This window comes from Bubalus bubalis, chromosome 7 (genome assembly GCF_019923935.1).
Source record: "Bubalus bubalis isolate 160015118507 breed Murrah chromosome 7, NDDB_SH_1, whole genome shotgun sequence".
Taxonomy (NCBI): Eukaryota; Metazoa; Chordata; class Mammalia; order Artiodactyla; family Bovidae; genus Bubalus; species Bubalus bubalis.
In genome coordinates this window covers 85283136-85305951 of record NC_059163.1, presented here as the reverse complement: position 1 = coordinate 85305951, position 22816 = coordinate 85283136, and the positions used below count along the sequence as shown (strand labels likewise).

Here is a 22816-nt window from a genome sequence, read left to right as displayed (position 1 = left end):
AATAATATATATGTCATCAATTAATCCATTATAGTTGTTATTTAACTACTTCCTCTCTTATAAAGTTGAAGAGAGAGATAAGTGTGTGGTGCCTGGCACACAGTGGATGCTCCATACATATTTGTTATATTAACAAAATAAATATTTCATTGAGTAAAGTAGGGATCTTTTTAAAGTACAACAGCTATGTCATCCCAATCTTGCCATTAGTTATTAAACATCATTTTCTTATGGTAACTAAATACTGTTATTAATTCATGTCCACTGACATGTAGAAACAGTTTGTTGAGAGTAGTACTTATAGCTTCAATTTCTGAAACTAACTGATTGCACAAAATTATATCCAGAGCCAGAGTATTTCTTTTGTCCTTTCCCATTCCCTCTTCAATGAGCTAATTATACTTCAAATTCAGTGTTCCTTCAAAAGAAAAAGCTATCCCTGTACCCTCTAATTAGATAAAGTTATTCATACCACTGTAACCTCTTTATCATGCTTTACTTCACACTAATAATACTTTTAATAATTGTAATTAAATAATTGCTTCATTCCCTATCTGTCTCTTCCCAATAAATATAAGTTCCATGAAAACCAGGATTAGCCATATTATATTTCTTAAATGTCCATTTATAACTTGTCAAGTTATCCCTTATAAGTTTTGAGTTATTTTAAAATATACCCAATAATTATCTGTTGAATGAATAATTTTTATAGAAAAAGATCAATGACATTTTAATAAGCACTACTTTATTTCTTGACATATAATCAATAATTTTTTGTTGATGACTATTACAAAGCATTCTCAATAATACTGATTACTAAGAATAATATCCCATATCATCTAAATTTGAACTGGACAAAATTTGTAATATATTATGTATTGTATACATTTATATAAACATAAAAATTACATTTCTTCAGTGTTCAATAAATGGAACATTCACTTGTTAAATGATTGGTTTAGCCTAATATGAATGTTAAAATTGTATATTCCAGTTTTACTTACAAAAAAGATCTATCTAGAAACTGAGTGGATTAGAGAAGTTATATATCTTTCAGAATTTACTCATTATATTTATTTTTTCAATTTCAAAATAGGAAATGTTTAGCCTTACATTATCATTTGCTCCGATGTTTTTATAAAGCTCATAATTTTTGATATACGACATATCCTATTTTAGTAGAAATCACATATTACTAATTCGTAATATTGTCATTCAGTGTAAGTTATTTTCTTCAATCACACACGGAAAAAACCTCCCCAGGGATTCCCAAAGACAATCTCTAAAATTAAAAATAAATAAACTTATGTATTAGTTTAGCTTCTAAAAAAGGTAGTAAAATATGTGGCCTTATCATTTCAAGAGAGAATAAAATACATAACAAAAACAATACTATTATGCAATTGATAAATTCAGTCATCTACTATAGAGTATAACTCTTATCTCTATAGGAATACTTATTTTTATCAATCAAGAATAACAAACAGGAATGACTTTTTCATAAGTCTCACCCAGAGCAGTTATACTTTTCTAGTTTGAAAACCTAATATAAAATATATCCTTGGCTATCAAATCTTATGCTAAGCAGAGCTGAAAATGCTAGCTTAAATTAGTTTGGGAGAGGGAAAAATAGCTCTATTTGGTCCTGAATGAATTTTAAAAATTTACTTAGACTAGAAAATTGGGTAAAAGCCTACTGTCTCTAAATTCTACATTTAATAATCTTCTTAAATTTTATGGTGAAAAAAACATGTTCTATACATTTCATCCAAGTGTCTATGAGAGGTAAGTGTAAAGTGATTATGATTTGTGATGTTTAATATTTTAATTTCTTTTTATTAAAAATATAGAAACATATGACACCAGAAGATAAATAATATGTTTTGTAATTTGCATGAAGGAAACATATTAATACCATTTGATGTTGGAAAATCTTGTTAGAAAATTTCATTTACTGGTAGCCTTTTTGCATTGACTAAAGAACATGGTTTAGCATACATATAAAAATATGAAATAGAGTACCTGTTATTCAGGACCAAGATTTCCTTGAAATATATTGATTTCACATTTTAAATTACAATTTTAACAAATCTACTATCACTTTAATTTGATTTTTAAGCTATTATATTAATTTACACTTTGAAACAAAGCTTACAATTTATAGTAATCTATTTTTTTAATTCAAAAAGTTTCCAAAAAGGACCTGTAAGTTTTAAGAAAAGGAAAATGTACAAAAGATAAACAATGCAACATTCTACTGAAGTATTAATAAGGTCTAGAGATTGTTTTATATATATATAAAACATTGTTTCCTGTATATATATATATACAGGAAAATTTTATATAATACTTTTCCCTATTTACATATTCACAGAAAGGTCTGAGGAAACGATGTAGTCAATTCCTGAACAGAAGATAAATGTAAACTAAATGACTGGTCTGAGTCATATGAACCAGATGGCAGCAATAATGGACGAGGACCATGTTGCCTGACATCCAGTATTCTGCATGTACAACTTACTTAATTTTACATCATAAAAATAATATATACTAGTTACAAAGAATATGAATTAATAAAATATTAGGAAATCCTCCCGTAATCCACCTAACCATTACTAGCCTCCTGCTGTTCCTCAAGCACATTAAGCAGGCTGCTGGACTGGACTGTAGTTTTGATGTCATTATTATAGGCTCTGGGACTTCCCTGGTGACTCAGACAGTGAAGAATCTGCCTGTAATGCAGGGGACATGGGTTCAATCCCTAGGTCAGGGAGATCCCCTGGAAGATGATATGGCAGGCAACCCATTCCAGTATTCTTGCCTGGGAAATCCTACAGACAGAGGAGACTGGGAGGCTACAGTCCATGGGGTTGCAAAGACTCAGACACAACTGAAGCAATGGTACACAGCGCACACACAGCATACTCTTTGAACACTCTCCTTGAGGCAGAGTTACATGATTCACTCCCATTCTTCAGATCACACTGGCTCAAATTTCCTTAACACAGTTCTTTCCTGGCTACTTGATATTAAAATGGAAACTCTCTCATGCTCCCATCACTGCTGCTGCTGCTGCTGCTGCTAAGTCGCTTCAGTCGTGGCCCACTCTGTGCGACCCCATAGACGGCAGCCCACCAGGCTTCCCGTCCCTGGGATTCTCCAGGCAAGAACACTGGAGTGGGTTGCCATTTCCTCCTCCAATGCATGAAAGTGAAAAGTGGAAGTGAAGTCGCTCAGTTGTGTCTGACTTTCAGCGACCCCATGAACTGCAGCCCACCAGGCTCCTCCGCCCATGGGGTTTTCCAGGTACTGAAGTGAGGTGCCATCACTATATATGTACTATGCTTTTTTCTTTTCTAGTTTCAGAGAAGAGAATGGCAACCCACTCCATGTTCTTGCCTGGAGAATCCCAGGGACAGGGGAACCTGGTGGGCTGCCGTCTATGGGGTCACACAGAGTTGGACACGACTGAAGCGACTTAGCAGCAGCAGCAGTTTTTTCATCACTCAATATTTTACATATTTATTTACTGTATGTCTCCTCTCACTATATTCCAATCACAATAAAACTTTGTCCACTTGATTCAACACTTTATCTCAATTCCTTGACAGATTCCTGACAAGTGGTAGATATCTATATCTATATATCTATATCTAAATAGATAGGTAGGGAGATAGATAGATTAATCTATTTATCTATTATATCACTAATCTGCACCACTCCCCCTGCAAAAATTTAACTTTAAATGTTTCTTCCACTCATGATCTGGGCAATATAAACTAAGAACATGAAGAACAAGAGGGGGAAGAAATTTCTAGAACCAGAGAAAGAGTATATTGTGTGGAGAGAACTGGACTAGAACTGGACTAGGCATCCTCAGTCTCAGGATGCCTCTAGGAACATACAGTGAAGCCATATAAAGAACAATAAATTAACTGCCCATGTAATAAGAGTAAATAAGGAGCAGTTACACACACTGACATGAAATCTACAGAAGAGGGTGGAAATATGTATTCTTTAAAAATATCTAAGAATAAGTTACCAAAATACACACTCAAGTAAAATTTGGCAGAATGTCATGTTTTACCACTGAGATAAGAAATAGAGTTTAAAAGGATGTTTTCTTAGAGAAAAGACAACTGACAATATAGACAGAAAAGATCAGAAAAACTAAAGAATATTATCTTTGCCTAAAAACAAAATCCAACAACAAAATGCAAAATATTTTAGGCTCAGTTCAGTCACTCAGTCATGTCTGATTCTTTGCAACCCCATGAACTGCAACACGCCAGGCCTCCATGTCCATCACCAACTCCCAGAGTATAACCAAACTCATGTCCATTGAGCCAGTGATGCTATCCAACCATCTCATCCTCTGTCATTCCCTTCTCCTTCTGCTCTCAATTTTTCCCAGCATTGGGGTCTTTTCCAATGAGTCAACTCTTAGCATCAGATGGCCAAAGTATTCGAGTTTCAGCTTCAACATCAGTCCTTTCAGTGAACACCCAGTCTGCTGTTCTATGTCCAGTTCTAACTGTTGCTTCCTGACCTGCATACAGATTTCTCAAGAGGCAGGTCAGGTGGTCTGGTATTCCCATAATTCTCTTTGATGGCAAGGTAGGTTAATACTCTTGACTTTAGGCCCAGCCTCTCCTTCAGGCAGTGGATTATTGGTCAATGTGTCCTGGGTACAAATACTAGTTTATATCTGGCCACTCCAGCTATCTGATTATTTATCGTCAATTACTGATCAACATCTGGATGCCTATCTATCTTGTCCACATGGTCCCTATATTATGCTATTATTGCCATGGTTTCTGAGTACTTTGGGCCACTGCGCTGACATTTCTGTTCATTATAATAACAAACTGGCTTCTGACAGTTAAGTATCAAGATCTGTTATTGACTGATTAAGGGTAATTTTCTGTGAATTGTTCTAAGGGTAGCAAATTCCTTAACAGTATCTCCTTACTGACAGTTTTGGCCTGGAGAGGACAGCCACCACTGGCCTTTTCAGAGCTGATGGTTCTCCTCTCACCAGAACATTACTTACTGTTTTACTAAGTGGAGTGTTTGCTAGACCCTCTAGTGGCACAACACCCTTTGTGGGTTTTCCATCCATAGTGTATACATCATAGCCTGCTAATCATCTGAGCCTTTTCTTCCCTTTGTCTACAATGTGCCACAGCTACTGTGGTTTTTTCTCAAAGTGTCCAAGAATCAGCCTCATAGTGTGTCAGCTGCCAAGGTTTTAAATCTTATGGAACATGGATATGTTCCCAAATCAACACATTCTCTGTTATACAACATTTTATTTTTCCTTATCCCCTTGAATTTAGTTTCATACAGCGTCTCCAGCCCGTAGGTTCTATAGTTTCTTGGGGTATAGACCCTTTTATCCATGAGAAGACTCTGATCTCCTAGTGAAGTTAAGTAATGATTTAGTCCTAGTTGTTGGTTTAATGACAGGAGAGGAATTTTGGTCCTATGCTCGGGGGGATATGTGTTGACTTTTAAGCGCTGGTTTCTGCATCAATATCATCAAGCAAGAGGGTGGAAAACACTACTCTTTAACAACATGAAATGCTACCACTGAAAACTAAAAATGTTCTGGGGAATCTGGGTTGACTCAAAGCAGATGTCATCATCACACATTTCAGAGTCCAACGACCTTGATATAGTGGACCTGCTATGGCTGAAATTTCAACATTCTCTCATCTGCTACTACAACATAATTAAGTCCTGAGCACAACCTGCATGCAGCCTTCTTCCAGCTCAACCTGAGCTTATTCTATAGGATACCAAAATCTATTTATATGTTGTCAGAAAGGCTCTCTGGCTTTAGTGCTTAGCTTTCAGTTGGTGATTAATCACACTCAGACTTTCTTCCCATTTCTCCAACCATATCATCTACTCCCAGAAGTAGCCACCTGATATCACTGTCTTCATAATTATTATTTCTCCCATATTTCTCAAGCTCCAGATACAATGCACTCATAAATACATTCCCTTTCAGGATTATCCCATCCCACGTCATTACTAATTAAAGTTTAATAATTGCATTCTAATTGCATGTCAAAATCGTTCTGACCTCCACCAATTCACCAGTAATTGGGCTCTAAATGACTAGTGTTAATACAACTGTAAAACTCCATACTAAAATCTGTTTTTTTTTTTTTTTTTTGACTTATTATAATTGCTTTTGGCTTCAATACCTACAGGTTAAGAAGAAGATAGTAGGTGGGGAAGTTGGTTTGCAATACTTTACAGCAGAAGATATAGCTAATCCAAAGGGAAATTTGGAATTTGAATGACCTTTCAAAGTTGTCTCAAATTTGGAGAAGGTGGCTAGGCTCTTTAATACCAGTGTTGACCAGTATTCCTGCCCTAGAAAGAAGACATTTCCTTGTGAGATCACCTTTGGCCACAAGCAATCACAGAAGGATAGGTTGAATGTGAACTCTAAGTCACTAAGACTCTCAGCATCTGGAGGAAGGAGTGCTTTATTACTGTTTTTATTATATATGTTTTAAAATATTTATTCATGAACATTCATACACATTTTTCATTCTTATGGTTTATACTCTGAAGACACCTTCTTTTCTTTTATTTAAATAAAATGATCAAATAATATGCTAAATTTCTTTCCATTTCAATATCTTTAAATGAGATACATGTTTTTCTTTTTTAAGCTCTACATTGTATAGGGTTAATAAATACACAGGCAGATAGGTGTTACGTTACTATTCATTAAGCTATTATTATTTATTTTCTTATCAAATTGTTTTCTGACTTAAAACAGATTTTAAGCATTTTGTATTGTTCACTGACTTTTAAAAATACATTTTTGTACCTCCCATTAGCTAAGAACGATAGTTATCATAGTCAATAGTCATCATTTAATTCCTAAAATGTCTTAAATGCTCTCAGTAGGATGCTTTAAATAATGCATTTTATTAAATAAAATATTCATGTCTTCTTTTGAAAAATATTTTGTTTTATCTTTTCCCCAAAAGATTAAACATTTTATGTCAGAGGTTTTAAACATGAAATTAACTGGGAAAGGATTAATAAAAGTCCAGTATTGCCTTTCTGGTTTAGTTATATTAGATATGAATTCTTCACCAATTTAATTAAATATGGTAAAATTTTAAATACCAGTCAAAATCATTCTCTGATCTTATTGGAATTTAAAAAAAATTCACATGCCATTTTATTCAGTGACATTAAAGAAGTCAGTTAATATAGTAGAGGCTTATTATAGTTTAGAATTGTAATCACTGTATTCTGACAATAGTTTAACATTAGTTCTTTGAGTACATAAAATAATGGTATCTTCCAACCATCTAATCCATCCGTAAGAGCCGTGTACTAATTGGTTACTATATGAAAGTCATGAAATAACCTGACTGCTGATTATATCACCATTGAAGACACTGTCATCGTTCTATGAGACTTCACTAACACATTACAAATTCTGATACATTAAGAATAATACTCAGTTCATTACTTCTTAATCTCCAGTGAACTTTTGGTAGGCACCATCAATTCATGCAAAATGCTGGGCTGGATGAAGCACAAGCTGGAATCAAGATTGACAGGAGAAATATCAATAACATCAGATACCCAGATGATACCACCCTTATGGCAGAAAGTGAAGAAGAACTAAACAGCCTCTTGATAAAACTGAAAGAGGAGAGTGAAAAAGCTAGCTTAAAACTCAACATCCAAAAAACAAAGTTCATGGCATCCGGTCCCATCACTTAATGGCAAACAGATGGGGAAACAACGGAAACAGTGAGAGACTTCATTTTTGGGAGTTCCAAAATCACTGCAGATGGTGACTGCAGCCATGGAATTAAAAGACACTTGCTCCTTGGAAGAAAGCTTATGACCAACCTAGACAGCATATTAAAAAGCAGAGACATTACTTTGCCAGCAAATGTCCATCTGGTCAAAGCTATGGTTTTTCCAATAGTCATGCATGGATGTGAGAGTTGGACTATAAACATAGTTGAATGCTGAAGAATTGATGCTTTTGAACTGTGGTGTTGGAGAAGACTCTTGAGAGTTCCTTGGACAGCAAGGAGAGCCAACCAATCCATCCTAAAGGAAATCAGTCCTGAATATTCATTGGAAGGACTGATGCTGAAGCTGAAACTCCAATACTTTGGCCACCTGAGGCAAAGAACTGACTCATTGAAAAAGACCCTGATGCTAGGAAAGATTGAAGGCAGGAGGAGAAGGGGATGACAGAGGATGAGATGGTTGGATGGCATCACTGACTTGATGGACATGAGTTTGAGTAAGCTCTGAGAGTTGGTGATGGACAGGGAAGCCTGGCAAGCTGCAGTCCATGAGGTTGCAAAGAGTCGGACATGACTGAGCAACTGAACTGAACTGAATCAATTCACTTTTACCTTTAAATCTTTCTCTTTCTTTTCCACCTGCCTGGCAAGATTTTATCCTCCAATGAAACAGGTATACTATTTCAAGTCTCACACTGCCAAAGTTTAGTCGCTCAGTCATGTCCAACTCTCTGTGACTCCAAAGATTGTAGCCCACCAGGCTTGTCTGTTCATGGAATTCTCCAGGCAAGAATATTGGAGTGGGTTGCCATTCCTTTCTCCAGGGAATTTTCCTGACCCAGGGATTGAACCCAGGTCTCCTGCATTGCAGGCAGATTCTTTACTATCTGAGCCACATCTAAGCATAATAGGAGGAAATCAAGGACCCAAGATGATTGAGGTTAACTAGATTTTAAAGATTACCAAAATCAATAGCTGCCGGGAGCCGGCATATTGTATATTGAGTGCATATTGCATATTGAATGCAGCACTTTCCACAGCATCATCTTTCAGGATCTGGAATAGCTCAATTAGAATTTTATCACTGCTGGGAGCCAGCGTGAGGAACTCCGCCCATGGCAAAGGTCATGAGGAAGGAGGCTTGGCATTCGCAAAGGCGGGATCCAGCCTCAGGAGTCCCCCTGGAAATTCTCAAGCATCTACCCCCAAAACCAGAGTCTGCCTACTTTCTGCTTTGTGCTTTCACCTACACCTCTGACTTTACAGGGGGCTGTCCCCCACTACCTCTCTCTGAAAAAAGAGTTAGCTTACAGCTCCAGTTAATAATTCCTGGGTGTGACAGTGTTTCAACCTACAAACTCCTTTGGAAATCCTCTAGCCTGCCTGAATAGGTTTTTCCGGCCACATGTGATTGTTCAGAGCCTCCCAACTGTGTGAGGCAAGAGATGTTCTAAACTGTCTAAACACAGATTACTTTGAGTAGTTAAAAGATTGATTAGAAATTGTATTGGTGAAGGGTTTTTCACTTGTTGGGCCAATGTTTGCTGCTAAGTCTCCATATCTCTTACCTACTGTGTCCTTGGCAGTGTATTGATTGATATAATGGGTGTATAGAAATGTAAGTAGTAGCCTCAATGTTTGTAACCTTGGACCCTTGAGTTAATTCTTTTCTTGATTGAGCCCACCTCACCTTTGCCCTATAGGAATGCAACTTTATCCAATGCTTTTTTGGAGGCTGGGGCCTGAATTTAGAATAATCACCTTTAGAGAAAAATAAGTTTCTTAAAATGTTAACAGGCCTCCTGGCCAGAAGATGATGTAAATCACCTAAACTTTTGCATATGATAAGTTTGAAAGCCTGGCTTCCATTAGGATCAGGAACTGCTGTCCTTGCATGACTCTACCCCTTCCCCCATTATCCTCTATGCACAACTTAAGGTATAAAACTACTTTGGAAAATAAAGTACACCCTTTTGTTCACCGAAATTTGGTCTCCCCATGTCGTTCTTTCTTTCACCTTCTGGCTGAACTTTTTCTCTGAGGCGGGGAAGCTCGTCAAGCCTACTAATTTTGTCTGGGCTTCTAAGATCTGACCGGGGAGGCCTTAGTGTCTCCTCTCCTTCGGGAGAACGGGAGGACGCCTGCGGCCTTCGTAGGTGACGTAAATTCCCTGCTTTGGAATTTTATTCAGCCTCTTTTCTTCACTGAATTTCTTCGCTGAGCTATCCTTATTTCTCCACTCTTTATATCCTTAATAAACGTTTAATTAAGCAGTTGTTTCCTGACCTTCACCGACACTGTCCCCACTTCGAATTCCCTGGATCCACCGGAGCTGGACCCCGGCAAATAGCTCTTCATATCAATGATTTAATAATTAAATCTCTTCTCAAACTTCTCACTTTTCCATATGTCCAAGTCATTAATACTATTCCAATTACTCACCAGTTACTCTTTTTTTTTTTGTTTTTGTTTTTTTAAATAGAACACAGACTGTAACTGTCTTTTATGGATATATACGTACATCTTAGAGAAATCTTTTCTCTCATCTTATAACAATAAAGAAACCTTCCTTTCAAAATTCAATTTTTCTTAACAGCTCATTATTTGATATCCAAATTTTACTATACTACATTACATTTCTTTCCATTAGCTCAATCACTTAATCATTCCTATGTCTTACAAATATAATTCAGGTATTCCCATTAAAATACACAAGTGCGTACACATGCACACTCAAAACAAACAATGAACTACATCTCTTGGTCCTGCTGCTGCTGCCGCTTGCCAAGTCGCTTCAGTCATGTCCGACTCTGTGTGACCCTACAGATGGCAGCCCACTAGGCTCCTCTTTCCCTGGGATTCTCAGGGCAAGAATACTGGAGTGGGTTGCCATTTCCTTCTCCAATGCATGAAAGTGAAAAGTGAAAATGAAGTCTTTCAGTTGTGCCCAACTCTTAGCGACCCCATGGACTACAGCCTACCAGGCCCCTCTGTCCATGGGCTTTTCCAGGCAAGAATACTGGAGTGGGTTGCCATTGCCTTCTCCACTAGCGTGTGAGATGAGTGCAATTGTGTGGTAGTTTGACCATTCTTTGGCATTGCCTTTCTTTGGGATTGGAATGAAAACTGAACTTTTACAGTCCTGTGGCCACTGCTTAGTCTTCCAAATTTGCTGGAATATTGAGTGCAGCACTTTCACAGCATCATTTCCCAGGATTTGAAATAGCTGAATTGGAATTCCATCACCTCCACTAGCTTTGTTCATAGTGATACCTTCTAAGGCCCACTTGACTTCACATTCCAGGATGTCTGGCTCTAGGTGAGTGATCACACCATCGTGATTATCTGGGTTGTGAAGATCTTTTTTGTACAGTTCTTCTGTGTATTCTTGCCACCTCTTCTTAATATCTTCTGCTTCTGTTAGGGCCATACCATTTCTGTCCTTTATCGAGACCATCTTTGCATGAAATATTCCCTTGGTATCTCTAATTTTCTTGAAGAGATCTCCAGTCTTTCCCATTCTGTTGTTTTCCTCTATTTCTTTGCATTGATCGCTGAGGAAGGCTTTCTTATATCTCCTTGCTATTCTTTGGAACTCTGCATTCAGATGCTTATATCTTTCCTTTTCTCCTTTGCTTTTCACTTTTCTTCTTTTCACAGCTATTTGTAAGGCCTCCCCAGACAGCCATTTTGCTTTTTTGCATTTATTTTCCATGGGGATGGTCTTGATCACTACTCCTCAAATCTGCTGGTCTCTGTACACCTTCACTGTAAGAAATGATGCAAATATTTTATGGGTCAATTTCTTATCTTCCATTCATTTTTAACCTTACTACAATGTGCTCCCCCTCTTCTCCCAAACTAATAAAAGTATGTTATTGTACCCCAATGTTCATTGCAGCACTGTTTATAATAGCCAGGACATGGAAGAAACCTATATGCCCATCAGCAGATGAATGGATAAGAAAGCTGTGGTACATATACACAATGGAATATTACTCAGCCATTAAAAAGAATACATTTGAATCAGATCTAATGAAGTGGATGAAACTGGGGCCTATTATACAGAGTGAAGTAAGCCAGAAAGAAAAACACCAATACAGTATACTTACGCATATATATGGAATTTAGAAAGATGGTAATGATAACCCTGTATGCGAGACAGCAAAAGAGACACAGATGTATAGAGAAGTCTTTTGGACTCTGTGTGTGTGTGTGGGGGGGGGGATGATTTGGGAGAATGGCATTGAAACATGTATAATATCATATAAGAAACTAATCATGCATTGGGATGACCCAGAGGGATCATACAGGGAGGGAGGAGGGTTCAGGATGGGAAACACGTGTATACCTGTGGCAGATACATGTTGATATATGGCAAAACCAATAAAATATTGTAAAGTTAAAAAAAAAATAAAATAAGAAAAATTAAAAAAAAAAAGAAAGAAACTAATTGCCACTCCAGGTTCGATGCAGGATACAGGATGCTTGGGGCTGGAACACTGGGATGACCCAGAGGGATGGTATGGGGAGGGAGGTAGGAGGGGGGTTCAGGATGGGGAACACGTGTACACCCATGGCAGATTCATGTTGATGTATGGCAAAACCAATACAATATTGTAAAGTAATTAGCCTCCAATTAAAATAAATAAATTTAAATTAAAAAAAAAGTACGTTATAAATTCACCCATACGTAGTTTAAAATACAGTAGATGCTTTTCAATTTTTATAATATCTCTCTTTAGCAATTAACTTACTTGATAACTGCTTTCCTTTATACATATTCTCTTACACTCTATGCATTACAGGTTCTACTTTTTTCCCTACATTCCTAGCCATTGTTTCTCATACATTTTTGCAGGTTTCTTATTTTTCATAGTGCATTATGTGTTGAAGAGATTCATGTTTTGGTTTAAAGTAAAACAAATGTCAAAATAACAATAATAAGATCTAAAAATCATCATCATAAATTAATAAAATCAAAATAAACCAAAAAAAATAATAAAATAATAACATTGATAAATGTTTATCAAGCACTTATTCTGTGCAAGGAACTTTGCTAAGTTATTTTATACAAATTATCTTAATTGTAACAAGTCTATTATATAGATAATAGAGTCATCTGTATTTGGAGATGATGAAACTAAAGAGAGAGTATGACTGGTCAAGGTGAAACGATGCAGTTCCTGTCTTTCTTCTCATTCCCTGTAATCTCAACCATCTCCAGGTCACAGCTCTGAAAATTTATATCTTTTGTTCAGATTTCTCTATTAAATCCAACATGTACATTCAGATGTTTCTTAGGCCTCACTTAATGAACATTGCAAATCTAAACTGTGTTCACTCCATTTTTCAAGAGCATCTGCTTAGAATATCAAAGAGTATATGTAGATGCTCTAAACTAAACGGTGCATGTACTCAAGCCTAAAATACAGAGCATTATTCTGAGACAAAGGTCCCTCACATTTATGGATACAAATATGACTCCCTTACCTCCCTGACTCAGAGAAAACCATGTAGGTTTTGAAAGGAGGCAAGAAGCTATCCTTGGTAGCTCAGACGGTAAAGCATCTGCCTAAAATGTGGGAGACCAGGGTTCGATCCCTGAGTTGGGAGGATCCCCTGGAGAAGGAAATGGCACTCCACTCCAGTACCCTTGCCTGGAAAATCCCATGGACAGAGGAGCCTTGTAGGCTACAGTCCATGCGGTTGCAAAGAGTCGGACACGACTGAGCGACTTCACTCTCACTGTAAGAAGCTGTCTGTTCAGGGAATTCTGCAGTTGAGGTCCTAGAGCATGTCTGGAAGTGGGGACACAGGAACATCTTGCTCCTAGGGATTTCTTCCTACTGTTACAGTAAATCACTAACAACTGAGAAACTGTCCTGGAGCAGGTCTACAGCACAGACATGAAAGGGAGGAATGCAGTTTGATAACTTTATCATTCTGAAACACCAATCCATTCCTGAGCTGGTTTGTGAAGGCCTGTATTTGGGCCTTATTGCATTCCTTCCAGCCCAGGAGTATGTGGGCAAATGGCAGTCTGCATATCAACCATAGGATGTGTGGGAGTTGGAAAGGGGGGTTAGTGACTGAGCAATCTAATAATTTTCCTGCTTCAGGTATGAGTAAAGCAGGGGGAAAAAATCAAGGGACTTACTATCCCAGGACAAGTTTTGCTTAGATTTATAGACATAATAATCTGTGCCTTGGTTGTATAATATTTAGCTGCCAAAATGGTAAATGTCTTGCAGGATTTGCCTGTTTTTAATAGGAGACAATGAGTCATAAAGACTTTGGCTCATCTTTAATTTCAAAATGAATGAAACAAACTAATAGTATTACTAATTACATTGTGTAAAATGTAGTACTAAAATAGTTCCTTGTCATGATACTAATTAAGCATTTTTGCTATTTTATTTTTTGTAAAAATAATTTCCAGAAACAAACTTACTGATAACAGAGTAATACTGAATATGGAGATGACAAATAGATAGATATAGATGTAAATATACTTATGAAAAGTTAGCAGCAGTAGGGACCAAGTAACCTGCAGTTTCATCACTATGAAAACTTCTCTCTCATTTTTTTTTAATTCAGAGAAGCATTAATTTTTTCAATATTGCTCAAAAAAAAAAAGCTTAAAATAACATAAAAAGAAAATCTATAAATTGTCACTCTCTAATATTATCTTTTTAAATGATAAATTCTCAAACTAATCCTGTGATTTGGATAGAAAATAGTTTCAGTTTGAATTTCCATATTTAAAAATACCTATGAGGCTGAGGCCATAATAATTTTTCATATTTTCCTTTGCCATTTTTTGATATTTTAAAGGACTCAGACCTAATTCCATATACATTTTATTTTTTTAATGGTACACATTTAATATTCTATTGCAAGTGTTTCAAGAGGATATCATTCAAAACCAAATTTTTAGCTGAAAGTAATTTTGCTGGAGTAAATTTTCTTTTTTATAGGTATATTATTCCTATACACCATTAATCATCACATTCTGATAACTAGAAATATATTTAAATTATTTTATAAAAATCATATTAACGTGGAATTTAACCACAAGATGAATATATTTTATATCATTTAGGCTTACTCTTGGCTATATCTTTGTTGTGTCCTTTTAAATCTCCAACTGCGTGAGTCAGAGAGCTTGGAAATCAATTTGATGTTAGCATAAACATATGATGGCCTTACCAAGAGAGAAAGGGTTCTTCTCTCATTGAAAAAGATAAAGCCCCAAATTCCCAGAGTCATTAATCATTTTGGGGTCTGACTTTACCAAAAAAAAAAGAAAAAGAGCTCTTATTTCATGAAAAACAATTTCCTCTCACTATTGTGTTGTAAGAAGGAGACTCTGCTGCTGCTATTGCTAAGTCACTTCAGTCGTGTCCGACTCTGTGCGACCCCATAGACGGCAGTCCACCAGGCTCCCCCTTCCTGGGGATTCTCCAGGCAAGAACACCGAAGTGGGTTGCCATTTCCAAGATGGAGACTCTGCAAAAAGCCAAATTGGTGCTGTAACATGCCCTGCCTATAGCTGGTATTCAAATCTTGTAAACTCACAGCTGATATCCAGAGTACTGTGTCAGCACGAAAATACCTTGTATGGACATAAGATTGAAGATGCTGACTTGGCTTAATGGTATGTCTTCAAACATCTGTATGACTTTGTGATTTTTGTCTCTCACATATAAAAGCACAATAAACATTTTTTTTTTTTTATGGCTCCTAGTGTGAAGAATACTTTTTTTTCTTTTTTTAATTTTTTAACTTTACAATATTGTATTGGTTTTGCCATATATCAAAAAGAATCCGCCACAGGTATACATGTGTTCCCCATCCTGAGCCCTTCTCCCTCTTCCCTCCCCATACCATCTCTCTGGGTCATCCCAGTGTACCAGCCCCAAGCATCCAGTATCGTGCATTGAACAATGCACATTTTACTAATCTCTAAAATGTATGTTTTTCCAATCTATAAGAAATCTCCAAACTCTAGGTATATGTTTCTGTGAGGAGCCTGATAAATGACAACTAATAAAAGATAAATGTAGAAAACAAAATAATTCATCAAACCATAGAACTATTATAATTTGTATTTTAAAAGTTTTCTAAGACTAAATATGTTTAAATTGAATTAAATTAATTCAAATGAGACTGGGAGGGCTTTTTCTTGCTTTGATTCCTAATTATCAACTCTAATGCATGTTACCATGGCATCCCAACGACTTCCAATGTGCCTGCCCAGTATACTTTTTTTTTTAATTACAACAGCCATTGACTTTATTTCTTTTTAATTTTCATTATTAACTTTTTAACATAAGCATTTAATTTTTTCTAAGAGTTGTATTTTGTGTGCTATTTGTATACTGTTTTATTTATCCATTTTTGTTTTTGTTTAATGGCCACTTTTTATTTTTTGTTTTAATCTTCTTACATCATTCAGTTTTAAGTATTTCTTGAATATCAAGAAATCAAACTAATATCAAATATGCACTGGGGTCTAGTTCTTGTCTTGAAACTAGATTTTTTTTTAAATATGCTCTTTTCAATGTAAGCATATCTTTCAATTTTGTTTCATAAATATTTGGTTTTATCATTTATTTTGTGATTTCTTTTTAGTTCTATTTTATTTCTGTATGTTATCATTTGCTGAACTATACAAACTTTGTAGGCCCCCATTATCTACACTTAGATATACAACTTTCTTTAAAGTAGATTAAAATTTACCTCAACATTTTAAACCACACATTCACCAGAGACTTTCTTAAAAATATATTCAACCTACAGTTGAACTTTCTATCAGAACAATTTGTGTTTCTTCCTTTTGGAGCATATTTTATTTTCCAAATTCATCTATTCTTTCAAATCTCTCCATTAAAGAAAACACTAATTTTTTTTATAAGTAAACAATCATGCCATCTAAAAATGTGCCAGGGGTGGAGTAGGCCTGTACTCTCTTGGCAGGTGGCACCAAAATGTTAGCTGGAGCTAGTTAAAGTTTTGATGGTTTCACTGCTTCATTAGTCAATATATCTCCTCGATAAGCACATTAGTTTTATAGCACCTTTCCAGAAATTATGGATACAAAAATAAACTGAATAAAGAAAACTAGCATGAACTTTTTGGATCTTAATTTTTTCCAGAATCACTTCCATAGTTTTCATGTGGTTTACTACTATTGTAACAGTGAGAGTATCTGTACATTTTCTTTATATAAAAAAATGTCCAGTAAGGCTTCTCTTGATATCGTTAAATTCAGCTTCAAAATAAATCCATTATTTTACTTCCCCAATTTAGCTAATACAGTTAAAATATATAAAAATGGAGTTTAAATAAAAATAAAAATTATTGTAAAATAATGTTAAATAATTATGAATGTTTATATATTCTCAGATTTTTGTATAACTTTGGGTTACCACTGACAAGCTAATCTTAAAATATCAAACATCACAATGGAACCTACTGCACATGGTAAGTACATAGCTTGCTAAACATTCAATTTATATAAGTCTGACAGAACTCTTTGGATGTTTAATGTTTTCTGATATAGGCCGATTGATAATGTACTTGCATGTAGCAGCCATGCCAAAACACTGCACATTTTTCTAATTATTTTTTCTCAGTTTTTGAACTTATCTAGTCCTTGATGGGTAACGAGTAGTTTGACAACCAGCACTGATGTGCAGGCTACACATTTAGTCTTAATCACAATCTTGGTATCTCAAAAACATATCCTTTAACCAAGGAATTCATATAATTACCCAAAAGTGGGGCTATCAGTTCATGTGCAAGAAATCACGGGTCTTACTGCTAAGTCTCCACATCCCCTGCCCTTATACACATTAATGAATATATAGAAGAAATAAGTATTAACCTTTGATATAAATCATGTTAGACCTTAGGCCAAGTAAATTCTTTCCTTAATAAAACCCACTACACCCTCACCCTATAGGAATGTAACTTTGTTTGGGTGGCATCTGTTTCAAGAATAATCACCCCTGGAAAAATAAGTGTTCTGGTTGACTGACTGCTGTCACAAGGAGAGGGTCATAAATTGTCAGCAGGCCCCCCTGGCCAGAAGATGACGTAACACCCCTAAGACCTCTGTATACACTTGTATGAAGCACCTGACTTTAATAAAAGTCAGACTGCTGTCCCCCTGTGACTTTTGTATAACATCTCAGTGTATAAAAACAGACTCTGGAAAATAAAGAAATGGGATCAGTTCCTCGAAAGACTGGTCTCCCCACGTCTCTCTCTCTCTCTCAACCTCTGGCTGAGTCTCCATCTGGAGCGCTGAACCTGCCATGCTTACTAATTATGCCTGGGCTTCTAAAATCCAACCAGGGAGGCCTCAGTATCTCCTCTCCTTCGGGAGAATGGAAGGACGTCTGCGGCCTACGTAAGTGGTGCAAGCTTCTTGTCTTGAAGTTTTATTGGTCTCCTGCGTAAACCAAGCTACTCAGCCTCTTTTCTCCACTGAATTTTCCTACTGAGCTATCCTCATTCTATTATTCTTTATATCTTTGATGAATAAATAAATAAAATAGGTCGCCGACGCCATCCCCGCTTCAAATACCCTGGATCAGCCGGGGCTGGACCCCGGCATGCTCCGTCACCCAGAAGCAGTTCACCTGGTAAAACTACAAAACAGCCTACTTCAGAATGATTTATGATGTTAGGAAGCAAAGAGAATTCCCTGAAAGCATAGGGAACTGCTCTAGAGCATTCACTCTTTGCCTTTAATGGGGTGATTATGTAATATTATGGAAAACAAGATGTTTTCAGAGGGAAAAGAGCAACCACTCAAAGTCTCAATATGATAATGAACAAAAGGTCTGACCTGGTACTGCCTGCAGAACATAGGGAACTACAGTCAGTGTAAGCCAATATTCAGTGTGATCTCTCCCACAGAAAGGAAGTAAAGGCCCAGAATCCATGGTGGGAGTGGTTAAGAATGCCCCTCCCTACTATTATATCTAATAACCCACATAAAACATTTTTGCATTCAACTTCTGTGATCCTTCAGTTCAGTTCAGTTCAGTCATTCAGTTGCGTGCGACTCTTTGCGACCTCATGGACTGCAGCACTGCAGGCCTCCCTGTCCATCACCAACTCCTAGAGCTTACTCAAACTCCTGTACATTGAGTTGGTGATGCTATCCAACCATCTCATCCTCTGCCATCCCCTGCTCTTCCTGCCTTCAGTCTTTCCCAGCATCAGGGTCTTTTCAAATAAGTCAGTTCTTCACATCAGGTGGCCAAAGTGTTGGAGTTTTAGCTTCAACATCAGTCCTTTCAATGAATATTCAGGACTAATATCCTTTAGAATGGACGGGTTGGATCTCCTTGCAGTCCAAGGGACTCTCAAGAGTCTTCTCCAACGCCATAGTTCAAAAGCATCATTTCTTCAGTGTTCAGCTTTCTTTATAGTCCAACTCTCACATCCATACATAACTACTGGAAAAACCATAGCCTTGACTAGACAGACCTTTGTTGGCAAAGCAATGTCTCTGCTTTTTAATATGCTGTCTAGGTTGGTTATAACTTTCCTTCCAAGAGTAAGTGTCCTTTAATATCATGGGTGCAGTCACCATCTGCAGTGATTTTACAGCCCCCTAAAATAAAGTCTGCCAGTTTCCATTGTTTCTCCATCTATTTGCCATCAAGTGATGGGACCAGATGCCATGATCTTAGTTTTCTGAATGCTGAGTTTTAGGCCAACTTTTTCACTCTCCTCTTTCACTTTCATCAAGAGGCTCATCATTTTCTGCCATAAAGGTTGTGTCATCTGTGTATCCAAGGTTATTGATATTTCTCCCAGAAATCTTGATTCCAGTTTGTGCTTCATCCAGCCCAGCATTTATCATGATGTATTCTGCATATAAGTTAAATAAGCAGGGTGATATTATATAGCCTCAATGTACTCATTTTCCTATTTGGAACCAGTCTATTGTTCCATGTCCAGTTCTAACTGTTGCTTCCTGACTTAAAATATTTTTGCATTCAACTTCTGTGATTCTTAGTATCACTCTATTTATTCTCTAGGACCCAAAAAGAAATGCTTTCACCAGGAAACATAATTATGGGTTTATTTTATTGAAACCTAAGAGGTCCACTTCCTATTTGAAGCTTTGCTACTGAACTGAGTGGAGTTAATGTACTAGACAAAGGGATTGATGTTTATTACTAATGAAAAAATTAAGCTGTTCCTCCGCAGCAGTGTCAAGAACACATGTATTATTCTAATTATAAAGTGAGAGAGTTCTCTTAAGTGACTCCTATTTCCCATAGGAGATAACAGTGATCACCCTGGTAAACACAGGAGCATAGAAAATATGTGTCTCAGGGGAATGAAGATTCTCATTAAGTTAACCCTCCACATAAAAAAATCTCCAACCAGTTAATACACTTATGGAAGGTAAGAAAACATGCAATAAATGATATAAGAAGAAATACTAATTTACTACATAAAAGCAACCCTGCTTTATATTAATTTGCCATTTCCATTATTCTTCTACGTTATGTGTCTTCCATCCAAAACATCTGAGTTGACACTAAGGAGAAAAGGGGGAAAAGAAGTAGGTTGTACAAGTTATTCTCTATTTGTCTCTCCAGCTTCACTATCCCATCTATTTTATCTTGCTACAAACACTGAACATCTGGCTTCTAAGGGCTAACAACCAACAAAGCTGTGATTTCCATCTTCCAGGAGAGTTATCCAATAGAGAGCAATGGAAAGCATTCAAGGGCAGTTGGAGAGAAAAGTCAGGGTATTTATTACCTTGGTTCATTCGATTTCTGTTTGGTTGCACTCTGGCAGTGGTTGCTCACCAGTATTTTTTTTTTTATTATTGTTATTTTAACTAGCTACAGCCATAAGATGTAATAACCACTAGCTCTAAATCCGTACCAGCCTAGAGGTGATAACAGATGAATGCTGTTAATAGTCCTGTGGTGATTCACTATCCCTTATTAGTTTTCTCTAACCTTGTCTTTACCTCCATAGATAATGTTCCATGAAACCCTCTTCATTTATGCTTTTGAGATTGCCATCTGTTTCATGTGAGAATTCTAATCAAATGGACATTTTATGCTGTGATTAAAACAATATATTTATCTATACTAATTATAGTTTCTTCTATACAGAGGATAATTATTGCTATTAAAGATACAAGAAGGCAGAATCTAAGTTTTAAAATAAAAGAGAACTTTGAGACAAACAAATGAAAAATTATTTTCTACTTTGTATCTAGGTTAAAGTTATAAACACAAAAATCAGATCAGATCAGGTAAGAGCAGTCACTCAGTCGTGTCCTACTCTTTGCGACCCCATGGACTGCAGCACGCCAGGCCTTCCTGTCCATCACCAACTCCCGGAGTTCACTGAGACTCATGTCCATTGAGTCAGTGATGCCATCCAGCCATCTCAACCTCTGTCATCCCCTTCTCCTCTTGCCCCCAATCCCTCCCAGCATCAGAGTCTTTTCCAATGAGTCAACCCTTCACATGAGGTGGCCAAAGTACTGGAGTTTCAGCTTTAGCATCATTCCTTCCAAAGAAATCCCAGGGCTGATCTCCTTCAGAATGGACTGGTTGAATCTCCTTTCAGTCCAAGTGACTCTCAAGAGTCTTCTCCAACACCACAGTTCAAAAGCAGCAATCCTTCAGCGCTCAGCCTTCTTCACAGTCCAACTCTCACATCCACACATGACCACAGGGAAAACCATAGCCTTGACTAGACGAACCTTTGTTGGCAAAGTAAGGTCTCTGCTTTTGAATATGCTATCTAGGTTGGTCATAACTTTCCTTCCAAGGAGTAAGCGTCTTTTAATTTCATGGCTGCAATCACCATCTGCAGTGATTTTGGAGCCCAGAAAAATAAAGTCTGACACTGTTTCCACTGTTTCCCCATCTATTTCCCATGAAGTGATGGGACCGGATGCCATGATCTTAGTTTTCTGAATGTTGAGCTTTAAGCCAACTTTTTCACTCTCCACTTTCACTTTCATCAAGAGGCTTTTTAGTTACTCTTCACTTTCTGCCATAAGGGTGGTGTCATCTGCATATCTGAGGTTATTGACATTTCTCCCGGCAATCTTGATTCCAGCTTGTGTTTCTTCCAGTCCAGCGTTTCTCATGATGTACTCTGCATATAAGTTAAATAAACAGGGTGATAATATACAGCTTTGACGAACTCCTTTCCCTATTTGGAACCAGTATGTTGTTCCATGTCCAGTTCTCACTGTTGCTTCCTGACCTGCATACAAATTTCTCAAGAGGCAGATTAGGCGGTCTGGTATTCCCATCTGTTTCAGAATTTTCCACAGTTTATTGTGATCCACACAGTCAAAGGCTTTGGCATAGTCAATAAAGCAGAAATAGATGCTTTTCTGGAACTCTCTTGCTTTTTCCATGATCCAGCGGATGTTGGCAATTTGATCTCTGGTTCCTCTGCCTTTTCTAAAACCAGCTTGAACATCAGGAAGTTCACAGTTCACGTATTGCTGAAGCCTGGCTTGGAGAATTTTGAACATTACTTTACTAGCGTGTGAGATGAGTGCAATTGTGTGGTAGTTTGAGCATTCTTTGGCATTGCCTTTCTTTGGGATTGGAATGAAAACTGACCTTTTCCAGGGCCTAGATCTGATAGATAGAGTGCCTGATGAACTATGGAATGAGGTTCATGACATTGTACAGGAGACAGGGATCAAGACCATTCCCATGGAAAAGAAATGCAAAAAAGCAAAATGGCTGTCTGGGGAGGCCTTACAAATAGCTGTGAAAAGAAGAGAAGTGAAAAGCAAAGGAGAAAAGGAAAGATATAAACATCTGAATGCAGAGTTCCAAAGAATAGCAAGAAGAGATAAGAAAGCCTTCTTCAGCGATCAATGCAAAGAAATAGAGGAAAACAACAGAATGGGAAAGACTAGGGATCTCTTCAAGAAAATCAGAGATACAAAGGAACATTTCATGCAAAGATGGGCTCAA

The 22816-nt window shown here is 36.9% G+C and overlaps 1 long non-coding RNA gene across 2 annotated transcripts in view; it reads right to left on the bottom strand.

The window, feature by feature from the left end:
- The window catches only part of LOC123334475, a 304216-nt gene that overhangs the window by 67994 nt on the left and 213406 nt on the right, over positions 1 to 22816 (bottom strand). Inside the window, exon 4 of one of the 2 annotated variants that reach the window (XR_006552401.1) lies at positions 11438 to 11576. The exons of the other annotated variant lie outside the window; for it this stretch is intronic. This is a non-coding gene — a long non-coding RNA (uncharacterized LOC123334475). Of the gene's footprint in view, positions 1 to 11437; positions 11577 to 22816 lie in introns of those variants that run through there. 2 annotated transcript variants of the gene reach the window in all.